The sequence below is a fragment of the Lactuca virosa genome, chromosome 7 (genome assembly GCF_052849685.1).
Source record: "Lactuca virosa cultivar CGN04683 chromosome 7, Lactuca_virosa_CGN04683_v6, whole genome shotgun sequence".
NCBI classification, from domain to species: domain Eukaryota; kingdom Viridiplantae; phylum Streptophyta; class Magnoliopsida; order Asterales; family Asteraceae; genus Lactuca; species Lactuca virosa.
The window spans coordinates 279,225,915-279,249,192 of record NC_136432.1 but is presented as its reverse complement, the minus strand read 5'-3'; the positions used below and the strand labels follow the sequence as shown (position 1 = coordinate 279,249,192).

At 39.4% G+C, this 23,278-nt stretch overlaps 2 long non-coding RNA genes across 2 annotated transcripts; both read left to right on the top strand.

Annotated features, from left to right (window-relative positions):
• Nucleotides 1-10,083: 10,083 nt before the first annotated feature.
• LOC145126236 (uncharacterized) lies at nucleotides 10,084-12,028 on the top strand. The gene is made up of 3 exons (XR_013716373.1): nucleotides 10,084-10,338; nucleotides 10,429-10,513; nucleotides 11,867-12,028. It is a non-coding gene; the product is annotated as an uncharacterized LOC145126236 (long non-coding RNA).
• A 1,727-nt stretch (nucleotides 12,029-13,755) lies between these two features.
• Nucleotides 13,756-20,302, top strand: LOC145125823 (uncharacterized). Its single transcript, XR_013716161.1, has 2 exons — nucleotides 13,756-14,130; nucleotides 20,141-20,302. It is a non-coding gene; the product is annotated as an uncharacterized LOC145125823 (long non-coding RNA).
• Nucleotides 20,303-23,278: the final 2,976 nt, after the last annotated feature.

Here is a 23,278-nt window from a genome sequence, read left to right as displayed (position 1 = left end):
TATGCTTATCATTTTTCTATATTCGAAAATTATATGTGAAGGATATGTTTCCTTATGTTCTTCTTTTCTTTAAATACATCAAAAGTTTTGTATTTTACGATTATCTATTCTCTAAATGATTGTTTTTGTAGAAACACTAAACTATAAATGCACTATTTTCAAAGATTAACATTTTTACACCTTTCTTAAAATAGTATTTTACTTTGCAATTTTCAGTGAGTTCCTAAACTCTCAAACTTGTTTTCATAAGTATTCTGACTCCTCGTAAACTTGAATTTGTCCTGACTTAGACAATTGGACAATTTCTCAAAAGTTTAATACAAATATTTCTATACAAATTCCTTTAATGACGACTTAAACCTTTAACCTTAATTAATCTTTATATTATTTTACTACTTTGTTGGATCGCCACACATGTATCTTCATTATCTTGGAATTATTACACATTTTGATAATAGTGAGATTAATTATCATTTCTAAACACACATTTTGATAACAATGAGATTTTTAATCACTTCTAAACACTTAAAATGCTATATACACAATGTGATTTAATTTATCATAAATTTTCATCGCCTCCATTTGCACCAATGACTCTCTAAATATATTTATTCTTCGAATAAGGTTTTATTATTGTAAGAGTAACCGTAGTAGTAATTATAGCCTCGGAGATGCTCAATCATTTCGTAATTTATTTTGTGGACGACACTTAAATAGCCTTTACATTTGAGATGTACCAAAACTTCGTTGCCTACCCTTAGTACGTATTTTTAGGAACTTACCCTCGATCGCTTCCCTTTCATTCGTGCTACCCCTTCTTATTTCGAAATATATCTTTTCCAGAAGTAATAGCTAACCCGGAAGTGAACAAATTGTTCCTAATCTCTTCTTTACTAGGCGGCGAATTTACACTTAGTGCTAATTTAGAATGCGACTTAAGCATCAATGCGGATTTAACGCTCAGTGCAGTTGGTGCTTCAGCAAAACTTCTACCGCTCTCTTAATTCAGATAATATCTAACTAGATGATCTTTTTCGAATAGGTCGCAATGGTTGGATCATGATTCCATGACCCAAATTTCCATAATCTAGACGAAAGAACTCGAATTAAGGAAACACTAACTTGACTAGCTAAAGAATTGGGCTCTTCCTTTGAGGAAATAAACCCAAAATAATCAAAGAACACTTCAAGTCACCACCTCCCGAACGATACAATTGTATTCGGCTGAGTTCTAATAGAATACGTCACGAATTGAATTTCGGGACGAAATTCTTTCAACCGGGGGAGACTGTGACAGTCGTCAAAATTCGAGTCGGTTTTAGATTTGACTAAACTTAGTTGCACATATAGGCACTACACATACTAGACTTAGTAACTAGAAGCTAAGTTATAACCTACTAGAAACTTGGAAACAATTAGAATCAATGGATAGTGTGCATAGATTTCACATTGATATGTGAATTCTATAACTACTTAACTGTAGAGACTATTTATATTCGGGTCACTCTTTGACTCGAACACCTTTTCATGAATCATATACACACATCATGCACTTGACCTAGTGGTAGAAATTAGGTCAAAGTCTCATAGAAACTTAAGTCAAATTTTTCAGACTAGGACTAGTATACTTGATTCCTCAATTTCGCTTGAATCTCGGAATCACTACATAGAATGCCAATAAACCGATAAAAATAAATTACAAACATTATTTATAACTATAAAAGAGTTATAATACCATAAGATAATTTAAAGTCTCAAATATTCTATTTATTTTGATATTCAAAGTTTATTAAACTCCAAAACCCTAAAAGCCCTAAAAACTCATATTTATAAACTTTAACCTTAAAAATCCTATAAAAACAATTATGAACCTTATGATATTATCTTATCATAATAATTATTATGAAATAAAATTCAATGAAAAATAAAGATTTAGTTATTAACATTTACCCTTGATTTATAAGTCAAAAATCAAGAGTTTTATGCATAAAAACTAGGTTAAGGTGCACATTTTATAAAAAGTTGGATATTTTTATAAAAGATTTGAATTTTTATAAAAGAAACAAGAGAGAGAGAGCCTCTCCTCCCCTAAAATCGGATCCCTCTCTCCCCATATCTCTCTCACACTCTCATTCCCCAACACACACACATCTCTCTTCTTTCTCTCTCTAGAAAACTCTCTCTACCTTCTCTCTACTTTTTCTCTCCAAACACCACTCCATTCTCTCTTCCTCCCTCTAAGAACCAAGAAATTTTCCAGAAAACAAACCCAAGAACACTCCTCAAACTCGAAATCTTCATCATCTTTTGGTATTCTTGAAGGTAAAATCGATTTCTACTTCACTTTTCCTTCAAGTTTTGCTCTTTTTCTTACACTTTCTCCTTCTTCATCTTCTTAAAACTTATTTTCTTTTTGTTAAAATGGTTTTTACAACATGATGGATGTGTTTTAACACCATGCATGTATGATAAACAAGGTTGCATGTTCATGATCTTAGTGCAAAAATCGATTTTAAGGATTAAAACATCAAACTCAAGTTAAGAGTTTTTGAGAAACAAAATTTTGTTTATAAATGCATGTATACATTTTGATAAGTTTTAATCTTTTGATCTCTGAAAACATGACTAAAATATGAGTTTATCATGATATATTTAAAATACTTGAAAAGATTTACTCAAGGAAATGATGAAAACCCACTTTTCTAACCAATCATCATGCATGCAATCTGCCAGATTTCTTTATCTGACTTTAAACTGTCATATCTCACTCATTTCTTAACCAAAATTCGGGATTCTTTTTCTGAAATATAATATTTTGAGTTAGCTTTCAAACCCATCTGACCTCACTGGAAAATTCAAATATTTCGATTTTTAGCAATTTTTACAAAACTGTTGCTCAATCAGCACCTTTTTGTGAATACTAGTTTTGTATTGCATGTTCAAAGATCTTATTCATCACTAAAAATCAAGGAAAATTTTACTTGAGCACTTAACATCATGTATTAAGAGGTATAAAAATATCTTGATTCAAAAGCCTTTGGAACATGTTGCAAAAATTCTCAAAGTAACATCAATAATTTTTACCAAAGTCACAAGAATCAAGTTTTCTCTATAATTGTTTGAGCCTTTAGGCATGTTTTTCGACATCAAAAATAATAAAACAATTTTTCATTGTTATTAAATTGTTTGAAGTTGCATTCTGGAAATTTTCAGCTCAATATATATTTTCTTTATTTTTACATGAAAATAATAATAAAATAGAGTGTTAAAGCATATAAAATACTTAAACTTGTAAATAAATTCTGGAAATATTTGTGGATGACCCTTTTAGTTAATAAACATCTCTCATAAAGTTTCATCGATTTTTGTTACTGTTTAGTATGGTTTTTAATTTTCTTTTTATTTAGCTCTAATAAATCATAAAACCACTTTAGGGAATGTGAAAATATTATTTATTATTTTTCGCAGCTTGTACCTTATATTTAAGACTCCGAAAAATATTTTGGGAATTTTTGAAAATGTATATCTATTTTTCTTGAATTTTTGTGTTTATAATGGACTAAAAACAGGAAATATAGTTTTACTCATCCAAAATTCATGAAAATTTACCAGAAACTCTTATAATATGTTAGGATGATACATAAAAATTTTGATGATTTTTATCTTCTGTATGCTATTTTTCTTCTATTTTCCCAAGATTTAATACACTTAAATGTACAAAAATCAGAAAAATTGTGTTAAACTTTTTGAAAACACATATTAATATTATTCATAGATTATGTACACTGTAAAATAGTTACACAAAAATTACAAGAATTTTTCATGATAATTTACTATTTTTCCATGATTTTATGATTATTCATGGAATTAAATGGTGAAAAATAGTTAGACAAATCAAAAATTCAAAAAAATTTATCTTAAGGTGTTTGACTTCAATTAAAAATGAAATACAAAGTTTGGGAAAGTTTAGAACTAAATTGATTTCGTTTTGAATATTTAATCATTGGAACACCTCTAAAATGTTAAATATTAACATTTCAATAATGGAAATTTTCCACTTAAATTGTTATATAACAATTGATTCTTTGAAACTTAATTTCCACAGAAAAATGTTTGTAACTTATCAATATTAAATTTTGACACATTATTGGCATAATTCTATTGTAGTAGTAAGTATACTAGTATTAGATTTCAATTAGAGACTCATTAGTGTGTAACATCGTTGTAGGAAAACGATAGTGGTACGAGTGGAGCGTAGATCAAGACATCATTTGCATCATCTCAATGTATTGTGAGTATTCACCACTCCCCTATTTTCGGTTTTTACGTTTTGGGGTGGAAAAGCATGTCCTAAACTATTTGTGTTCGTTGTATTTATTTGACTCGTATAAACTTGGTTGCTATATTTTGCATATTGTGAGTATTCACCACTCCCCTATTTTCGGTTTTTACGTTTTGGGGTGGAAAAGCATGTCCTAAACTATTTGTGTTCGTATAAACTCGGTTTTTAAAAGTTTTGGGGTGGAAAAGCATGTCCTAAACTATTTATATTCGTTGTATTTAATTGACTCGTATAAAATTGATTACTATATTTTGCATATTGTGAGTATTCACGCACTCCCCTATTTTCAATTTTTATGTTTTGGGGTGGAAAAGCATGTCCCGAAAAACTATTATTTGTTCGTTGTATTTAAATTGATTTGTATCAAACATGATTGCTATCTTATTGCTATATCTCTCTATGTATGTCTATGCAATACGGAACATGAGGACTTATCGTACTAAGGCCCTTCCCTTATCTGTAACCATTAACTCTTTGAGCCAATGGTCATTATGGATAGCGCTATTAGGAATTGACAACTCCTCACTCGCCCTATTGCTGGAGTGCATGATACCATATTCATCTATGGAACGATAAGCATAGATCTTGATAGGGCTTCAGTCATAGGTTTGGTTGAGACTCATTGTTTGCTCATACACATACAAACTCGTTTCTCGTTATAGCAATAAACTTGTTTATTAATTATAGCAATGAACTTTGTTTCTCATTACAACAACGAACTGTTATTACTGAAAACTTATATACATGTTTTAGCAATGAAATTGTTTGCTCCTTGTAGCAACGAAATTGATTGCTCATTTTAGCAATGAAACTTGTTTACTCGTTTGAGTAACGAACTTTATCTTCCATGAGAATATGAATGTTGCATCTTATTTGGGCAACATACCTTATCTCTCATGATGACAAAGAACTTTGTTTTTACAAACTTATTTACTCATTTTAACAATATACTTTTATTATTGGAAACTTTTATCAAAACTTTGATTTCAATTCATGGAACCAGTATTATTTTGTTTATCTGTGAGTACTCACCAACTATTTTTATAGTTGACGCTCGTTTTACATGCTTTTTCAGGAATCATCGAGTAAGTGGCACCTAGGGACACTTCACTTTTAGGAGCATTCGCATGTGTTGTATTTCAATTTACATTGTAATTTCTTTTAAAAGTTGTTCAAACCCATTGTGAATTTGTAATGATTTTTAATACTATGGTTGGTGTTGTCTTTTAACTTTTGCGATGAAACCCTTTGTACTGCCACGCCCTGTGTTTCCGCTTTAGCGGGGTGTGACAATAAAATACCCGGTTCTCCCCCACTCAGGGTTCGAACCATCACCGATTGGCGCACCAAAAATCTATTCCACAGACTGCTTCCACCAGGAACATCACACTTACTCGTGGAAGGTGATACGCAATGCTCAATGATCTCCCCGATGGAGATCGAGCAATTCCAATTACCCGAATCTCATATGAAATCCTCAGAAACTTCTCATCATGATTGCCTCTAATCATACAGAATCTCATACCATCCCATTACCGGACATCTCAACTGTCCAGTATTAACTCTGACTTTTAATCTGAAATAATGAACTATCATACTCCTCCTTCTCGACTCCTCAACCAACGTTCCATCTCGTGGGTTGTAATAAAAGCGGAGTCCTCATTACCACACTCGATACTCATCATAGACAATAAGAGCCACTGCCCCAATATCCTCTTCTTGATCGTTTGCCGCTGCAGCTAATACATGCCCTACTATGCTCAAATAGGGTGTATCCTTGTCCTTAACCGTCTCAGTCCCCACTGATAACCTGCTCATGCTCTAACATTACCTCTCGGCAGACATACTACCCAAATACTCTGATGGAAGGTCGCCATCAATGCTAACCCGCAGGGTTTTACCCCTCCAAGCTCAGAAACCGAATTCTCAACACCTCTTATGTTTTCCACAGGAAACGGAAATAATACCATCCACGTCACAGAAGGTGACATCTCCACTATCGGCTGATTGCTCAACTCATGTCGTAATCCTCCATAACCGCCATCTCTACTCATCCTTGAGCCTTGCGACTTCATCTGACATCTTACCAAAAATCCCTCGGAGCTAACTCGATTTCCCTCTCAAGGGATGCTCCACTAAAACTCGTTCATCATGGCCCTCTGGCCCCATACTCTTTCACATCTGATCTCAGTCTAACCAATCACAACGGAATAACTGGTAGAACCAGTAACACTAACCGCCACGAGTCATGGTACTCGAACCATGTGGCCACCTCTCGATCTGTTATGAATCATGGTACCCGAACCATGTTATCTCTTCTCAATCTGCTACGAATCATGGTACTCGAACCATAACATCACCTCTCGATCTGCTACAAATCATGGTACTCGAACCATGAAATCACCTCTCGATCTGCTACAAATCATGGTACTCGAACCATGACATCACCTATCGATCTGCTACAAATCATGGTACTCGAACCATGACATCACCTCTCGATCTTGTACAAATCATGGTACTCATACCATGAAATCACCTCTCGATCTGCTACAAATCATGGTACTCGAACCATGAAATCACCTCTCGATCTGCTACTTAAAACCTCCGGAATGTTCCCTGTATCGAGTATGGGTCCTCTGCTTTCAGTAGTACGGGCCCATACTACCTGCCACATCTACCCATACTTTCCACACGGACCATCCCCGAGTTCCTAAGTAGCTGCTCGACCTTCTCAATCACCAACCCCGTCATGCGTGTTCGCTCCTCTGCGAAATATCCTACTCTGTCAGCGTACTCATCTGACTAGGGTCACCCTTTCCTAGGCTCTTCCTAGGTTCTCACACATCTCCGCCATCAGCTGCTGAAGAACTCCTTATGATGCCAGCCATCTACCTCCTGAATATCGTCATATTCACTTAGTAGTTTACTCTCATCATCAAGAGTTCCACAAAGCATGAAGCAAGCAGCATTCGGGCATCGAATAATCTCTACCAACATGTAAAACCACTCTAGGTTATTACCCACTTGCTCTCCTCATACTCAAAGGATACCACCGAATTCAAGCAACTTTACCCCACACGGGCATCTGACTACTCTCTCAGTAGACTCCTCAAATACTCATCTAGGTATCTCTCCTAGATTACTCCTCTACTCAAATCCCTCTCTAGAGGATTCCTGTTGGATACTCTTACTCATCACATACTCGAAAGCACATCACATATAACAGCAACTCCAAGGCTAAGGCATCACAAATCAGGGCACTCTAGTCCTAAATTATGAATTACCTAGCCTATATCTAGCATACATGATATCTCATAATACAAAAGTAAGGGTATTTTGGGAAATCACCGTTCGGGATCTGGCTGATTGTACACACTGCTCCTTCTTGTTTTCTCTCAGAAACTCTTGCTCGTTTTTAGAAAAATCATTTATTTGAATATTTTTCTCAAATCCTCAGTTTGAGTCCAGATTTACCCGAAGGTGCATCCGAATCCCTCAAACCAAGGCTCTGATACCAACTTGTAACACCGTAATTTTTCAAACAGATTTTTCATTTTAAAATCGCATACTTTTCATAACATATTGTATAGAAATCTCGTTTATTCAACTTACAAAGCACAACTCCATTAATAATCTAGGATCCTCAAAACATAACTCTTTCTCTGGTGTGTACAATCAAGCATGTGCCGTCCCGCGATCCTGAGAAAACCTGAAACACATAACACATAACACGGTAAGCATAAAGCTTAGTGAGTTCCCCAAAATACCACATACAACACATAAGCCACTCGAGGATATAACTCGGTGTGACCCTCCGGTCAATGTATCTCAGCGGGACCCTCCAGTCCCGTAGCTCGTTGGACCCTCTGGTCCGATCATAGCTCGTTGGACCCTCCGGTCCGGTCTAACTCGTTGGACCCTCCGGTCCGGTCTGGTTGAGCCTTCCGGCCTCATAAATCGTCGGACCCTTCGGTCCAGTCTGTAACACTCCGCATAGCATAAATCACAAAGAAATAATGCACAGCATAAAACATAAGGCATAATAACACAGTACTCAATGTAAGCACATAAGACCTTCCGGTCACACATAACTACCACTCAAGGTAAAGTATAGTGAGAAGACTCACCTCGGCTAGCAGGTGACCAAATAACCTCGCGCTCGGATCTCGAACTAGCCTCCTCCTAACACAAGGATGAATATCTCTAATTAATACTCTTTTCACGACTCAGATAACCGAAGGCGATTCCTTCTCTTTCTAACTCTTTGAAGTGGGTAAAAGACCATTTTACCCCTCCAAGGTCTCTATCACTTATGTTGACCAAAACCCCAAAGTCAACAGAAGTCAAACTCGAGTCTACAGTCTAGATTCGACCCGACTCGGCGAGTGCACCCTTGTGACTCGTCGAGTCCACTCACTTTCTCCGAAATCTCACGAAGATCCAGCTTAACTCGTCGAGTCGACCACACGACTCGCTGAGTTAGTTCGCGACTCAGTCTGGTCAGGAAACCCTAACCGACTCGTCGAGTCGGCTCATTGACTCAGCGAGTCTATCCCGACTTATACTCATTCAGACAATTTCAACCAGATCTATCACTCTAAACTATAGATCTATCATCCCAAGGCTCAACAATTACGTAAAGCTTCGATCTTTACGTTCATACATGATGCTATTGCTTCAAAACGCCAATACATGCTCTTCATGAAGGTTTTTGCTCATCAACCCTCATTTGGACCACTAAAGCTGAGGCACCTAGTCTCCAATGACCTCACAAGGTTCATATCTGAGGTTTCCCACCTCAGGTCATGTCTCACTTAGCTCATAAGCACAAAAGAAGGGGAGTTAAACCCTAAAACTCCCAAGATCATGAGGTCTAACCAAAATAGATGAAAGGATGCAAGATTATTGTGACAACCGTCAAATTTCGGTCAATTCAAAGTCAACAAGTCAAACCGGTCAGCTCCAATAACCCTTGTATGCTAGGGTTTACGTTATGTAATCACTATACAATTCGCTATTTTAATGAGAAATCATCATTTGGAAAGTTCATGTGTTTGATTTTAGCCTTAACAATGCTAAACAACAAACCAAAGCGATAAAACACTATTGCACAATCATCGGGATTGTGTAAGACACTAAATCATGGCTTAACGGGGTTTATGGACCTTTCGTTGCGAAGCCGGACACTCAAAAAGATCACAAACGAAACCTCTCACAATCTCTTTCACTCAACCTCTCTCTATTAAAATCTCTCCCAAATCTCTCCCGAATCTCTCCCAAATCTCTCTCAAAAGTTCCTTTAATTTTTTGTAATCATTCGGGCCATCCCGACCCTTAACTGGGTCAAAAACCACTTGAAACGGGGTAAAATAGGCTTAAGGACCCAAAACTGAAGCTTCAGGACCGAAGTCCCTGTCATAAAGGAAGACGACACACATTTGTCTGTCGTAAACTTACGACTCGCGTGTTTAGGACACGCAATGAGTATCAAGGAAGCCCCTGTCATAAAAGAAGACGACATGCATGTTTGCGTGTCATAATGTTTCCGGTTTTTCGACTACGACTTCGTTTTAACTCCGTTTTTCATTATTTTAACGTGGGATTTTCACCCAAAACTTTATTTTATAAACTAAGGCCCCAAAATATATAAATCTCCAGGGTTTTTATAAAAATGTATTAAAAGAATTGGTGGTTGGACTAATTATTGAGGGAATATTTGCTTTTCCTTATTTTATGACAAAAGCAAGCCACCACCACCTCACTCTATGATCATCCACTCTTTCCCACTACTCCTTGTCTCCTTAGTGGACCTTTACAACCAATCTCCAGCTCTTCCCACGTTCTAAGAGCTGGAGGATTGATCCTCTCTCCTCATTCTCCATAAAAACTCTTTCATTCTACACTTAGCAACCAAGAACACTCTCCAAAATTCTCTCATCTTTTCTCTTAACTTCAAGAACTTCAAGGCTTTCTCCAGGGATTTCTTTCTTCAATTAGTAAGTATCTTCATCATTCACATAATTATTAAACTCCATTCTACTCAAATCATTGATATCTTACACAAATTCCATCTTATTCGGTGTTAGATTCTCGAATCATCAAGACATCTTCTTAGTGTTCTTGGGTTGAACACTTCCTCTATCTCACTTTCATCTACTGAAATCACATAAGGTGAGTTCATACCCATACATTTACATGTTTTTCTTAAGTTTTAAGGGGGGAATACAAGTAAAATCATCAAGAACACAATTAAACTTTTTCTAACAGATTGTATCAGAAAAGATGGACGTTAATCACGGACTGTTTTGGTCAACTTAAAATTTTTAGTTTTCAAAACTGTTTCAGGTGCAAGTAGTTCAAACTCTTAGCTTTAAAATGACTACTTGCACATCTCCAAATGATTTTTCTACAATTAATGGTGATTTTTACAAAACTGCCTGTCATTTCAGAGGAAAACCCGGACCAGTCTGTGATTATGAACATTTTCACCTCTGTTAGAGATCACTAAAAATCATGATAAAATTCACGAACAAACTAGACTCATATTCCAAACTCTCAAAATTTGCAGATTTGGATTTAGAGCTGTGATGATTTTTCTATAAATTTTCTAAGAACGGTAACAGAAACTGTTTTTAACGAAAAGTTGCTGTTAATTTCATTTCACCTTGTAACATGTTGAGCAAGGTGTATATCTTTATGTGACTATATGTTACTGCAATATATGATATTTTATCTTAATATTTAGACACACATCAGTTTACAAATGGATTTGGTCATATAAAATATAAAGAATAACAAGTGATTATAATCAAAGTACAATCGATACATTCAAACATTAAATAAACTATTTTGAATATAGTTTGCATACATTACCACGTACTACCCTTGGTTGATAAACCATAATAGGTATAGTTTATGATACATTACATAACACATACATTTAAAAAGGGTACATTTATACAAAGGATATTTTCATTAAGCAAGGTACGGCCATACGGTACCAAGTTTTCATAACACGTAATTCCGTTAATGACTTTGTGAGACATTTACTTCAAATTACCATTAAGTCCTGTATTGTAACCAGAGTCTCCTTGAGGGAGAGCGTGATACTTGCGTATAGATCTATATTGGGTTTGACAAACCCACACCTAAACTGCATGCAACAGTTAGACCGATAGGTCTGGGGTGACAAATGTCATAACATTTCCGACGCCTGAAGAACGTCGTTTTAGGCAACCGTGGTCATAGTATGGTTATAATAAACTCACATAAAGTATTAACAAACATTGGAATTTACGGGGACTTCATTAAAATTTAACGAGTTTATGTCGATTTAAACTTGCATTGTTTTACTATAAATATGACAAATTACTTGTACATTTCGGTCTTTGGGTTTTAAGACTACATTTACACATTAAGGAAAATATTGGATTTTTCTAACACAAATACTACTTTTACAAATGAAAAGCTTATGAACTCACCAACATTTGTGTTGACACTTTTTCAAACAACTTGTATTCTCAGGAAATCATTAAACAGGTAATCAAGTGCTTTTGAGGATGGGACGCTAAGGCGTCTACTATTTCATATTTTATCAACATATTGTAATTGATTCGTAAACATGTAATTCATACAATGATGTAATTTTTTTTTCAATTATATATATGTTGGTTGTGTTTGCTTGAATTACTATTACAATTGCTGTTATGATACTATGCATGAAGTCCTCCACCCCCGGACGTTTCCGCCATCCTTGGTTTGGGGGTGTGACAGATTGGTATCAGAGCGCAGTTTATAGTGAATTAAGTATATCAAACCACATAAGATATACAAACTATAAACACAATTGGGACTAATAGTCTCTGATTTGTGCATTTTTTCAAATAAATATACTTTTAGAAAATAAATGATTCTTTTTATTAAAAAGGTATAAATACATGCATACATGCTCACATAGTGTCATAACTACAACAACATAAAATAAAAGAAGAGGAGTTGTACATTATGGGTATGCCTTGGTATATGTAAATCAAGTCTGGGAAGGATATAGCCTGATCAACTATATCTGTCCGGGAATTGACTTGCATATACCGGGGGATGGTCAGGATGGACAACAAATCTAACAAACTCGTCTTACCGCTAGTACGCCTCATTCACGAAGCCGGTCTATAAGGGGGGTATAAGGTTGTTGCCTATAAAATGGCAACTTAATGGGTGTCCACTCTCACCCACCGCTTCCTTGATCGGTGGAGGGTCGTTAGCCGAACGGGTAAGACAAGGACTTATAAATTCTCATTAAAAGTATGATGAATATTATAAAGTAACTAAATGCTTTAAGAACTCAAAACTAAACATTTACAAATACTATAGGAGTATTTTGTGTTACTATAATAAAAATATTTTATACTTTCATTTTACCTCATAACCCAATGTATTGGGTCAATAAAAAGTATAAAATCGTATGTGTCGTAAACATACCGGAAAACAACGTAATAATATACTTTATGTATAAAAGATTTCTCTCCCTATAAATACACTTTTACTAAAAGTACATTGGTTTACGACTTATGACAGAACCATGCCGCCAAGAAGAAGACCAAGACCTTCCAGCAACACAGCAACACCTCCTCCGCCGCCGCCTCCACAGTTTGATCCCGCGATGTTCCAGGCTGCAGTAACAGCAGCCGTAGCGGCCGCAATGTCACATATAGGGACCAACGGAGCTGGTGGTTCGGGATCGGGAGCTACACACTCTAACCACGGAGACAATACGTGGCGTGCAAAAGAGTGTTCATACAAGGACTTCACAAATGGCAAACCCGACAACTTCAATGGAAGCGGGGGAGTCATCACGTTGATGCAATGGTTTGAAAAGACCGAAGTAGTCTTTCAGGTGTGCTCCTGCCCCGAAGCGAGCAAAGTTAAGTTCGCAACCTTAACCTTCACCGGCCGGGCCCTTACTTGGTGGAACTGCCGGGTTAAGTCACTTACTCTCGAAGTGGCTAGCTCCATAACCTGGGCAGAACTAAAAACGTTGATGATGAAGGAGTACTGCCCGAGAGGTGAAATTCAAAAGCTGGAACAAGAACTCTGGAACCTCAGGATGACGGGCTCTGACCTTGAAACCTACACCACCCGATTCAATGAATTGGCTCTCCTCTGCCCAACAATGGTTACTCCGGAGGAGAAAAAGGTGGAGCGATACCTTTGGGGACTGTCTCTCCACGTGCAAAGTAGTGTCCTGGCTTCAAGGCCAACTACTTTTGACAGTGCCAGGGAGCTGGCACAACAACTTGTTGACCACCGAGCCGGTCATAATACTACAACCACCACCACTGATAAATCAAAAGGGGGAAACAACAAAAGGAAGTTCTGGAACGAAAAGAAGAGCCAACCAGCACAGGACCCCGCTAAGAAGCAACAAATTGTTGCTGTCCATGCTGCCACTAATGCTGCCACTACTGCTACCACTCCAGCACCACCGAAGCCATATGCGGGAAAACTACCTAAGTGCAACAAGTGCAACTTTCACCACAATGGTGCTTGTAGGGAGATGCACTGTAACAACTGCGACAGGAAGGGGCACACTGCTCGTTTCTGTAAAGCGCCGGCTCAACCAATCAACCAAGTCGCCAGTACGGGGGCAACCCGGACCTGCTACAACTGTGGAGACGCAGGTCACTTCAAAAGAGACTGCCCCAAAGCACAAGCCCCTAATGCTGGTGGAGTAGGAAGAGTCCTGGCAATAGGACACGGGGAAGCAGTCGAGGATCCCACGGTGGTTACCGGTACGTTTCTCCTCAATAACTCTTATGCATGCGTACTATTCGATAGTGGAGCGGAGAGGAGTTTCGTGAGCCACCAATATAAACATTTACTTGAACAAAATCCCCAATCACTAAAGGATACTTATGTAGTAGAAATGGCAAATGGGAAAGTAGAAAGCACTAGCGATATATACTCAGAATGTACTCTCACTCTAGACAACCATACATTTAAAATTGACCTGATGCCAGTCACCATAAAAAGCTTCGACGTAATCATCGGGATGGATTGGTTAGTTCCTCACCGTGCCGACATTCTATGTTACGAAAGGGCCGTTCGCCTCAATCTACCAAATGACGAAACCCTTCTCATCTATGGTGACAAACCTAGTGCGAATTTACAAGTCATCTCATGCATCAAAGCCCAAAAGTATCTCCGGAAGGAGTACCACGCCTTCTTAGCCCATGTAGTAGACAAGAAACAAGACGTGAAAGACATCAAGTACATCCCCGAAGTGTGTAACTTCCCGGATGTGTTCCCAGAGGATCTTCCTGGTGTACCACTCGCACGACAAGTCGATTTCAGAATTGACTTAATACCCGGAGCTACCCCCGTAGCCAGAGCTCCATACCGCCTCGTACCATCAGAAATGCAGGAGTTGTCCAGTCAGTTGACCGAGCTTTTGAACAAAGGGTTCATCAGACCAAGCTTCTCACCTTGGGGAGCACCAGTCCTTTTTGTAAAGAAGAAGGACGGATCCTTTCGCATGTGCATCGACTATCGGGAACTAAACAAGCTCACCATCAAAAACCGATATCCTCTGCCCCGAATCGACGACCTTTTCGACCAACTCCAAGGAGCAAATTTCTTCTCAAAGATCGACCTAAGGTCAGGCTACCATCAACTACGAGTTCAAGAAGAAGATATTCCCAAAACTGCATTCAGAACTCGCTATGGGCACTACGAGTTTGTGGTGATGTCCTTCGGTTTAACAAACGCACCTGCGGTATTCATGGACCTAATGAATAGAGTGTGTCGACCCTACCTAGACAAGTTTGTAATCGTATTCATCGACGATATCTTGATCTACTCGCGAAGCGAGGAGGAGCATCGCCTACATCTACGCCAAGTGCTAGAGACGCTAAGAGCGGAGAAGCTTTATGCTAAGTTCTCTAAGTGTGAATTCTGGATTAGAGAAGTGGATTTCCTTGGACATGTGGTAAGTGAGAAAGGCATACATGTGGATCCCTCCAAGATCAAGGCAATCGAGAATTGGTCAGCACCCAAGACGCCAACCGAAATTCGACAATTCCTTGGGCTTGCTGGCTACTATCGAAGATTTATACAAAACTTCTCCAAGATTGCGAAACCACTCACCACCTTGACGCAGAAAGGTGTGATATTCAAGTGGGAAAATAATCAAGAAACTGCTTTCCAAACGTTAAAACAAGCCCTATGCAGCGCACCGATCTTGTCTCTCCCAGAGGGAACCGAGGACTTCGTAGTGTACTGTGATGCTTCGAATCAAGGCCTCGGATGTGTGCTCATGCAGAGAGGGAAGGTTATCGCGTATGCATCGAGACAGCTTAAGACGCACGAGGTTAATTATACTACGCACGACCTGGAATTAGGAGCAGTGGTATTCGCTTTGAAGATCTGGAGACACTACCTCTACGGCACGAAATGCACTATCTTCACTGATCACAAAAGTCTTCAGCATATCCTCAATCAGAAAGAGCTCAACATGCGACAGAGGAGATGGGTGGAGTTGCTAAATGACTACGAGTGCGAAATTCGTTATCATCCGGGCAAGGCCAATGTAGTGGCCGATGCTCTAAGCAGGAAGGAGTACTCGGGCCGCCGAGTAAAATCCTTAACAATGACAATCCATTCCCACCTGACCATACAAATCAAGGAAGCTCAACTGGAAGCTTTGAAACCAGAAAAGGTGGCAGGAGAGACATTAAGGGGAATGGATAAAAACTTAGAAGTCAAGGAGGATGGAGCACGTTATATCATGAACCGGATTTGGACACCGAAGTTCGGTGGACTCCGAGATGTCGTCATGAATGAAGCACACAAGACTCGATACTTCATCCATCCCGGGTCGGATAAGATGTATCTGGACCTCAAGAAATTATACTGGTGGCCGAACATGAAAGCTGAGATTGCTACCTATGTGAGCAAGTGCCTGACTTGCGCTAAGGTCAAAACCGAATACCAGAAACCATCCGGGCTATTACAACAGCCGGATATACCTGAGTGGAAGTGGGAACGAATAACAATGGACTTCATAACCAAGCTGCCTAAGACATCGGGCGGTCTTGACACAATATGGGTAATTGTAGACAGATTGACCAAATCAGCACACTTTCTTCCAATAAAAGAAACCGACAAGATGGAGAAGCTGACTAGAACGTACATCAGAGAGATTGTACGACTCCATGGTGTGCCGATATCCATTATCTCCGATAGAGATAGTAGATTTACCTCACGGTTTTGGCAGTCTCTACAAAAATCATTGGGAACTAGGCTTGACATGAGTACGGCCTACCACCCACAAACCGACGGACAGAGCGAGCGAACCATTCAAACGTTGGAAGACATGTTAAGAGCTTGTGTGATAGACTTCGGTAAAGCATGGGATACCCATCTACCGCTTATCGAATTCTCCTACAATAACAGCTATCATACTAGCATCAAAGTCGCTCCATTCGAAGCTCTTTACGGTCGCAAATGCAGATCACCCCTGTGTTGGGCTGAGGTGGGGGATACACAGCTAGCTAGAGGGCAAGTCTCTAATAGCACTCTCACCGGTCCAGAAATCATCCGCGAAACCACCGAAAAGATCGTACAAATCCGAGCACGACTTAAAGCCTCAAGAGACCGACAGAAAAGCTACGCGGACAAGCGGAGGAAACCCTTGGAATTCCAGGTGGGAGACCGAGTCCTTTTGAAAGTCTCACCCTGGAAAGGCTTGATACGCTTCGGAAAGCGTGGGAAGCTGAATCCAAGATACATAGGACCTTTTGAGATTCTCGCTAGAATCGGCCCCGTAGCTTACAAACTCAATCTACCCCGCGAACTTAGTAATGTGCATCCTACCTTCCACGTCTCGAACTTGAAAAAGTGCCTATCCGATGAGACTCTCATTATTCCACTCGAGGAAATCGAGATCAATGAGAGCCTCAACTTCGTGGAAGAACCTGTGGAGATCATGGACCGGGAAATCAAACGAACGAAACAAAGTCGTATTCCCATCGTGAAGGTACGTTGGAACGCTAAACGAGGACCCGAATTCACCTGGGAACGCGAGGATCAGATGAAACAAAAGTATCCACATCTCTTCCCAAACTCTTGAAATCCCAGTCAAAATGAAAATTTCGGGACGAAATTCCTTCTAACGGGGGGATGATGTGACAACCGTCAAATTTCGGTCAATTCAAAGTCAACAAGTCAAACCGGTCAGCTCCAATAACCCTTGTATGCTAGGGTTTACGTTATGTAATCACTATACAATTCGCTATTTTAATGAGAAATCATCATTTGGAAAGTTCATGTGTTTGATTTTAGCCTTAACAATGCTAAACAACAAACCAAAGCGATAAAACACTATTGCACAATCATCGGGATTGTGTAAGACACTAAATCATGGCTTAACGGGGTTTATGGACCTTTCGTTGCGAAGCCGGACACTCAAAAAGATCACAAACGAAACCTCTCACAATCTCTTTCACTCAACCTCTCTCTATTAAAATCTCTCCCAAATCTCTCCCGAATCTCTCCCAAATCTCTCTCAAAAGTTCCTTTAATTTTTTGTAATCATTCGGGCCATCCCGACCCTTAACTGGGTCAAAAACCACTTGAAACGGGGTAAAATAGGCTTAAGGACCCAAAACTGAAGCTTCAGGACCGAAGTCCCTGTCATAAAGGAAGACGACACACATTTGTCTGTCGTAAACTTACGACTCGCGTGTTTAGGACACGCAATGAGTATCAAGGAAGCCCCTGTCATAAAAGAAGACGACATGCATGTTTGCGTGTCATAATTTTTCCGGTTTTTCGACTACGACTTCGTTTTAACTCCGTTTTTCATTATTTTAACGTGGGATTTTCACCCAAAACTTTATTTTATAAACTAAGGCCCCAAAATATATAAATCTCCAGGGTTTTTATAAAAATGTATTAAAAGAATTGGTGGTTGGACTAATTATTGAGGGAATATTTGCTTTTCCTTATTTTATGACAAAAGCAAGCCACCACCACCTCACTCTATGATCATCCACTCTTTCCCACTACTCCTTGTCTCCTTAGTGGACCTTTACAACCAATCTCCAGCTCTTCCCACGTTCTAAGAGCTGGAGGATTGATCCTCTCTCCTCATTCTCCATAAAAACTCTTTCATTCTACACTTAGCAACCAAGAACACTCTCCAAAATTCTCTCATCTTTTCTCTTAACTTCAAGAACTTCAAGGCTTTCTCCAGGGATTTCTTTCTTCAATTAGTAAGTATCTTCATCATTCACATAATTATTAAACTCCATTCTACTCAAATCATTGATATCTTACACAAATTCCATCTTATTCGGTGTTAGATTCTCGAATCATCAAGACATCTTCTTAGTGTTCTTGGGTTGAACACTTCCTCTATCTCACTTTCATCTACTGAAATCACATAAGGTGAGTTCATACCCATACATTTACATGTTTTTCTTAAGTTTTAAGGGGGGAATACAAGTAAAATCATCAAGAACACAATTAAACTTTTTCTAACAGATTGTATCAGAAAAGATGGACGTTAATCACGGACTGTTTTGGTCAACTTAAAATTTTTAGTTTTCAAAACTGTTTCAGGTGCAAGTAGTTCAAACTCTTAGCTTTAAAATGACTACTTGCACATCTCCAAATGATTTTTCTACAATTAATGGTGATTTTTACAAAACTGCCTGTCATTTCAGAGGCAAACCCGGACCAGTCTGTGATTATGAACATTTTCACCTCTGTTAGAGATCACTAAAAATCATGATAAAATTCACGAACAAACTAGACTCATATTCCAAACTCTCAAAATTTGCAGATTTGGATTTAGAGCTGTGATGATTTTTCTATAAATTTTCTAAGAACGGTAACAGAAACTGTTTTTAACGAAAAGTTGCTGTTAATTTCATTTCACCTTGTAACATGTTGAGCAAGGTGTATATCTTTATGTGACTATATGTTACTGCAATATATGATATTTTATCTTAATATTTAGACACACATCAGTTTACAAATGGATTTGGTCATATAAAATATAAAGAATAACAAGTGATTATAATCAAAGTACAATCGATACATTCAAACATTAAATAAACTATTTTGAATATAGTTTGCATACATTACCACGTACTACCCTTGGTTGATAAACCATAATAGGTATAGTTTATGATACATTACATAACACATACATTTAAAAAGGGTACATTTATACAAAGGATATTTTCATTAAGCAAGGTACGGCCATACGGTACCAAGTTTTCATAACACGTAATTCCGTTAATGACTTTGTGAGACATTTACTTCAAATTACCATTAAGTCCTGTATTGTAACCAGAGTCTCCTTGAGGGAGAGCGTGATACTTGCGTATAGATCTATATTGGGTTTGACAAACCCACACCTAAACTGCATGCAACAGTTAGACCGATAGGTCTGGGGTGACAAATGTCATAACATTTCCGACGCCTGAAGAACGTCGTTTTAGGCAACCGTGGTCATAGTATGGTTATAATAAACTCACATAAAGTATTAACAAACATTGGAATTTACGGGGACTTCATTAAAATTTAACGAGTTTATGTCGATTTAAACTTGCATTGTTTTACTATAAATATGACAAATTACTTGTACATTTCGGTCTTTGGGTTTTAAGACTACATTTACACATTAAGGAAAATATTGGATTTTTCTAACACAAATACTACTTTTACAAATGAAAAGCTTATGAACTCACCAACATTTGTGTTGACACTTTTTCAAACAACTTGTATTCTCAGGAAATCATTAAACAGGTAATCAAGTGCTTTTGAGGATGGGACGCTAAGGCGTCTACTATTTCATATTTTATCAACATATTGTAATTGATTCGTAAACATGTAATTCATACAATGATGTAATTTTTTTTTCAATTATATATATGTTGGTTGTGTTTGCTTGAATTACTATTACAATTGCTGTTATGATACTATGCATGAAGTCCTCCACCCCCGGACGTTTCCGCCATCCTTGGTTTGGGGGTGTGACAATTATACCTCCTACAGCAGTCCCATGTGAAGAAATGCTAGATCCACAACCCCCATCTCGTTCCTTGCTTGAATCATGCTCTTTTCCTTCCATAAAACCCACCAAATTACATGATTTCATCACAAGAACTCTTCCATGGCTCCAATGGCGATTTAGGGTTTCTCACAGGAGATATGAAGCGCATCCAAGGTCATAAGTTCATTTAAATAGGCCACAAACCCGGACAATTAGGGTTTCTCTTCCCAACACCTACTCGGCGAGTCCCTCCTCTGACTCGTCGAGTCCACTCATTAAATCCACGCGAGCAACTCGACTCGACTCGGCGAGTTGGTCCCACAACTCGTCGAGTCCCTCCTTAAATCTCAAGATTAACATACACAATAATGTCCCTGGAAATCCGGATGTTACAAGATCACATACCAGCCACAACATCGGGTGTTGCGCGGACCTCCTCCGCTGTCAACTGGAAGGCTCTGCCGCGAGCCTTTGGTGCCTCGGCCTTCACGGGCCGACTCTCTGTAGCTCGAGTGGTAGAAGGCGCAGATCCCTATGCTGATCCCTGAAGCAGCTGCGGGCACTCGGCCTTCCTATGGCCAGTCTGGTTGCAATGGAAGCAAACCGAAAATCCCTTGGGGAAATCCCTCGCGATATGCCCCTCCTTCCCGCACTTGTAACACACACCTGCTCTGCACACCCCATCATGGCTCTTGCCGCACTTCCCACAAGTGAGGCCCTTCTGACCTCCCGATCTCGAATCAGCGGCCTTTACCCGCTTGGCCGCCGGCTAAGACTGTGTCGGCCGCCTATCCCTCCTCTGAGACTCCGCCTCCTCCCTGGCCTGAGTCTCTAGCTCAATCTCCCTCTTCCGAGCATTTTCCTGGAGCTCAGTAAATGTTCGGTATGTCGAGTTTGCCACGAACTCACGAATGTCTCTCCTCAGAATGCTCAGATATCGGCTCATACGTGCCTGCTCGGTTGACACGTGCTCAGGGCAAAACAACACCCTCTCATGAAACATCCGTGTGATCACAGTCACAGACTCAGTCCCCTACTTGAGGGACAAGAACTCCTGGGCCAACTGTTCCCTCTCCATCGAGGGAACGTACTCATCTCGAAACATAGCGGTGAACCTCTCCCAAGTCACCGCGGTAAGCTCTGCAGTAGAAAAGTCAGATGTCACAAACTTCCACCAGTCCTTCGCTCCCAAGCAAAGTTGGTTCAGCGCGAATCGTACCCTCAGATGCTCCGGACAAGAACATGTGTAGAAGCATCCCTCAATGTCAGAGATCCATCTCATCGCTGCTATCGGATCCTGAGTCCCATCAAACTTTGGTGGCTTCGTGTTGCTGAACTCCCGGTACAGCAACGAGTCACCCCCCTGTGGCCTAGCAGCAGCGACGGCGGTGGTGGCCACAGAAATAGCAGTATTGATAAGAGCAGCGTACCGCTCGTCAAATGTCTCAATCAGTGTGGTCTTGATAGACCCAAACATCTCTGGTATCTCAGCTCGAATGGCTGCAACCACATCATCATGAATCATCCTGTGAATCTCATCATCGCTAACACCGCTGCTCTCTGGAGTGTGGCGCGTACCCACCACGATGTCTCTGAAACACAACACAAAAGAAATCAGAGACTTGTTCGAGTATTCTCGCACTCAATCACTCAACCCTACTCGTTCCTTAGTACCCTAAGGATTCTTACTTGGACTGCTCACTGGTCTTGTGTTTCCAGTAGTACGGGCCCAATACTACCTTCCACACCACATCAGTATTCACCCCAAGTCCTCCTCCTAGGATCCCAGATCACAAGTACTCTATATCTTGCTGAACGCAGGCTACCCTCCAGTAGAACTCTCATAACCTCCTCTCTGCTACCTACTCACACTCGAAGTAATTCACAGTAGCAGTAACTTCTAGCCTAAGGCATCACAAATCAGGCCACTCTAGTCCTAAATATGAATACCTAGCCTACTCTAGCATGCATAACACATCTCATAATATCTCATAACACATAACGTAAGGGTATTTTGGGAAATCACCGTTCGGGCGCTGGCTGATTATACACACTGCTCTTTTCCGCTCTTTTGGAATCTTTTACTCTTTTTAGAAAAATTGTTTCTTTTTGAAAACTTTTCTCAAATCCTCAGTTTGAGTTCAGATATGACCGAAGGTGTATCCGAATCCCTCAAACCAAGGCTCTGATACCAACTTGTAATGACATGATTTTTCAAACAAATTTTTTCATTTTTAATTCCATAAAACATATGTCTCAACATTAATCCTCAGTTCAAAATCAAACAACAAGTTTTCAAAACAATTATTCAAATCCAGGATCCACAAACATAGCTCCATATCAAAAGTGTGTGTGTACAATCACGTCGGTGCCTTCCCGCGATCCTCTGGGGAACCTGAAACACATAACACATAACACGGTAAGCACGAATGCTTAGTGAGTTCCCCAAAATACAACATACAACAATTCGCCACTCGAGGGTATACTCTGTACGACCCTCTGGTCCATGTATCTCAGCGGGACCCTCCAGTCCCGTAGCTCGTTGGACCCTCTGGTCCGATCTAGCTCGTTGGACCCTCCGGTCCGGTTTGGTTGAGGACCCTCTGGCCTCGCAAATTGTTGGACCCTCCGGTCCGGTCAGAATAGCACACAACATACATAATCACAAAACACATAATCTCAAGCAAACACGTATGACCTTCCGGTCCACACATAGATACCACTCTAGGTCATGTATAGTGAGAAGACTCACCTCGAGTAAACTCGAGTGATATCGAACTCGAAACACTGATCTAGCCTCCGCCTAATCACATACAGAAAATATCTCTACTTAATAATGGCTCTCAAAGGCTAGACTAATCCCTTTCTATGCTCTC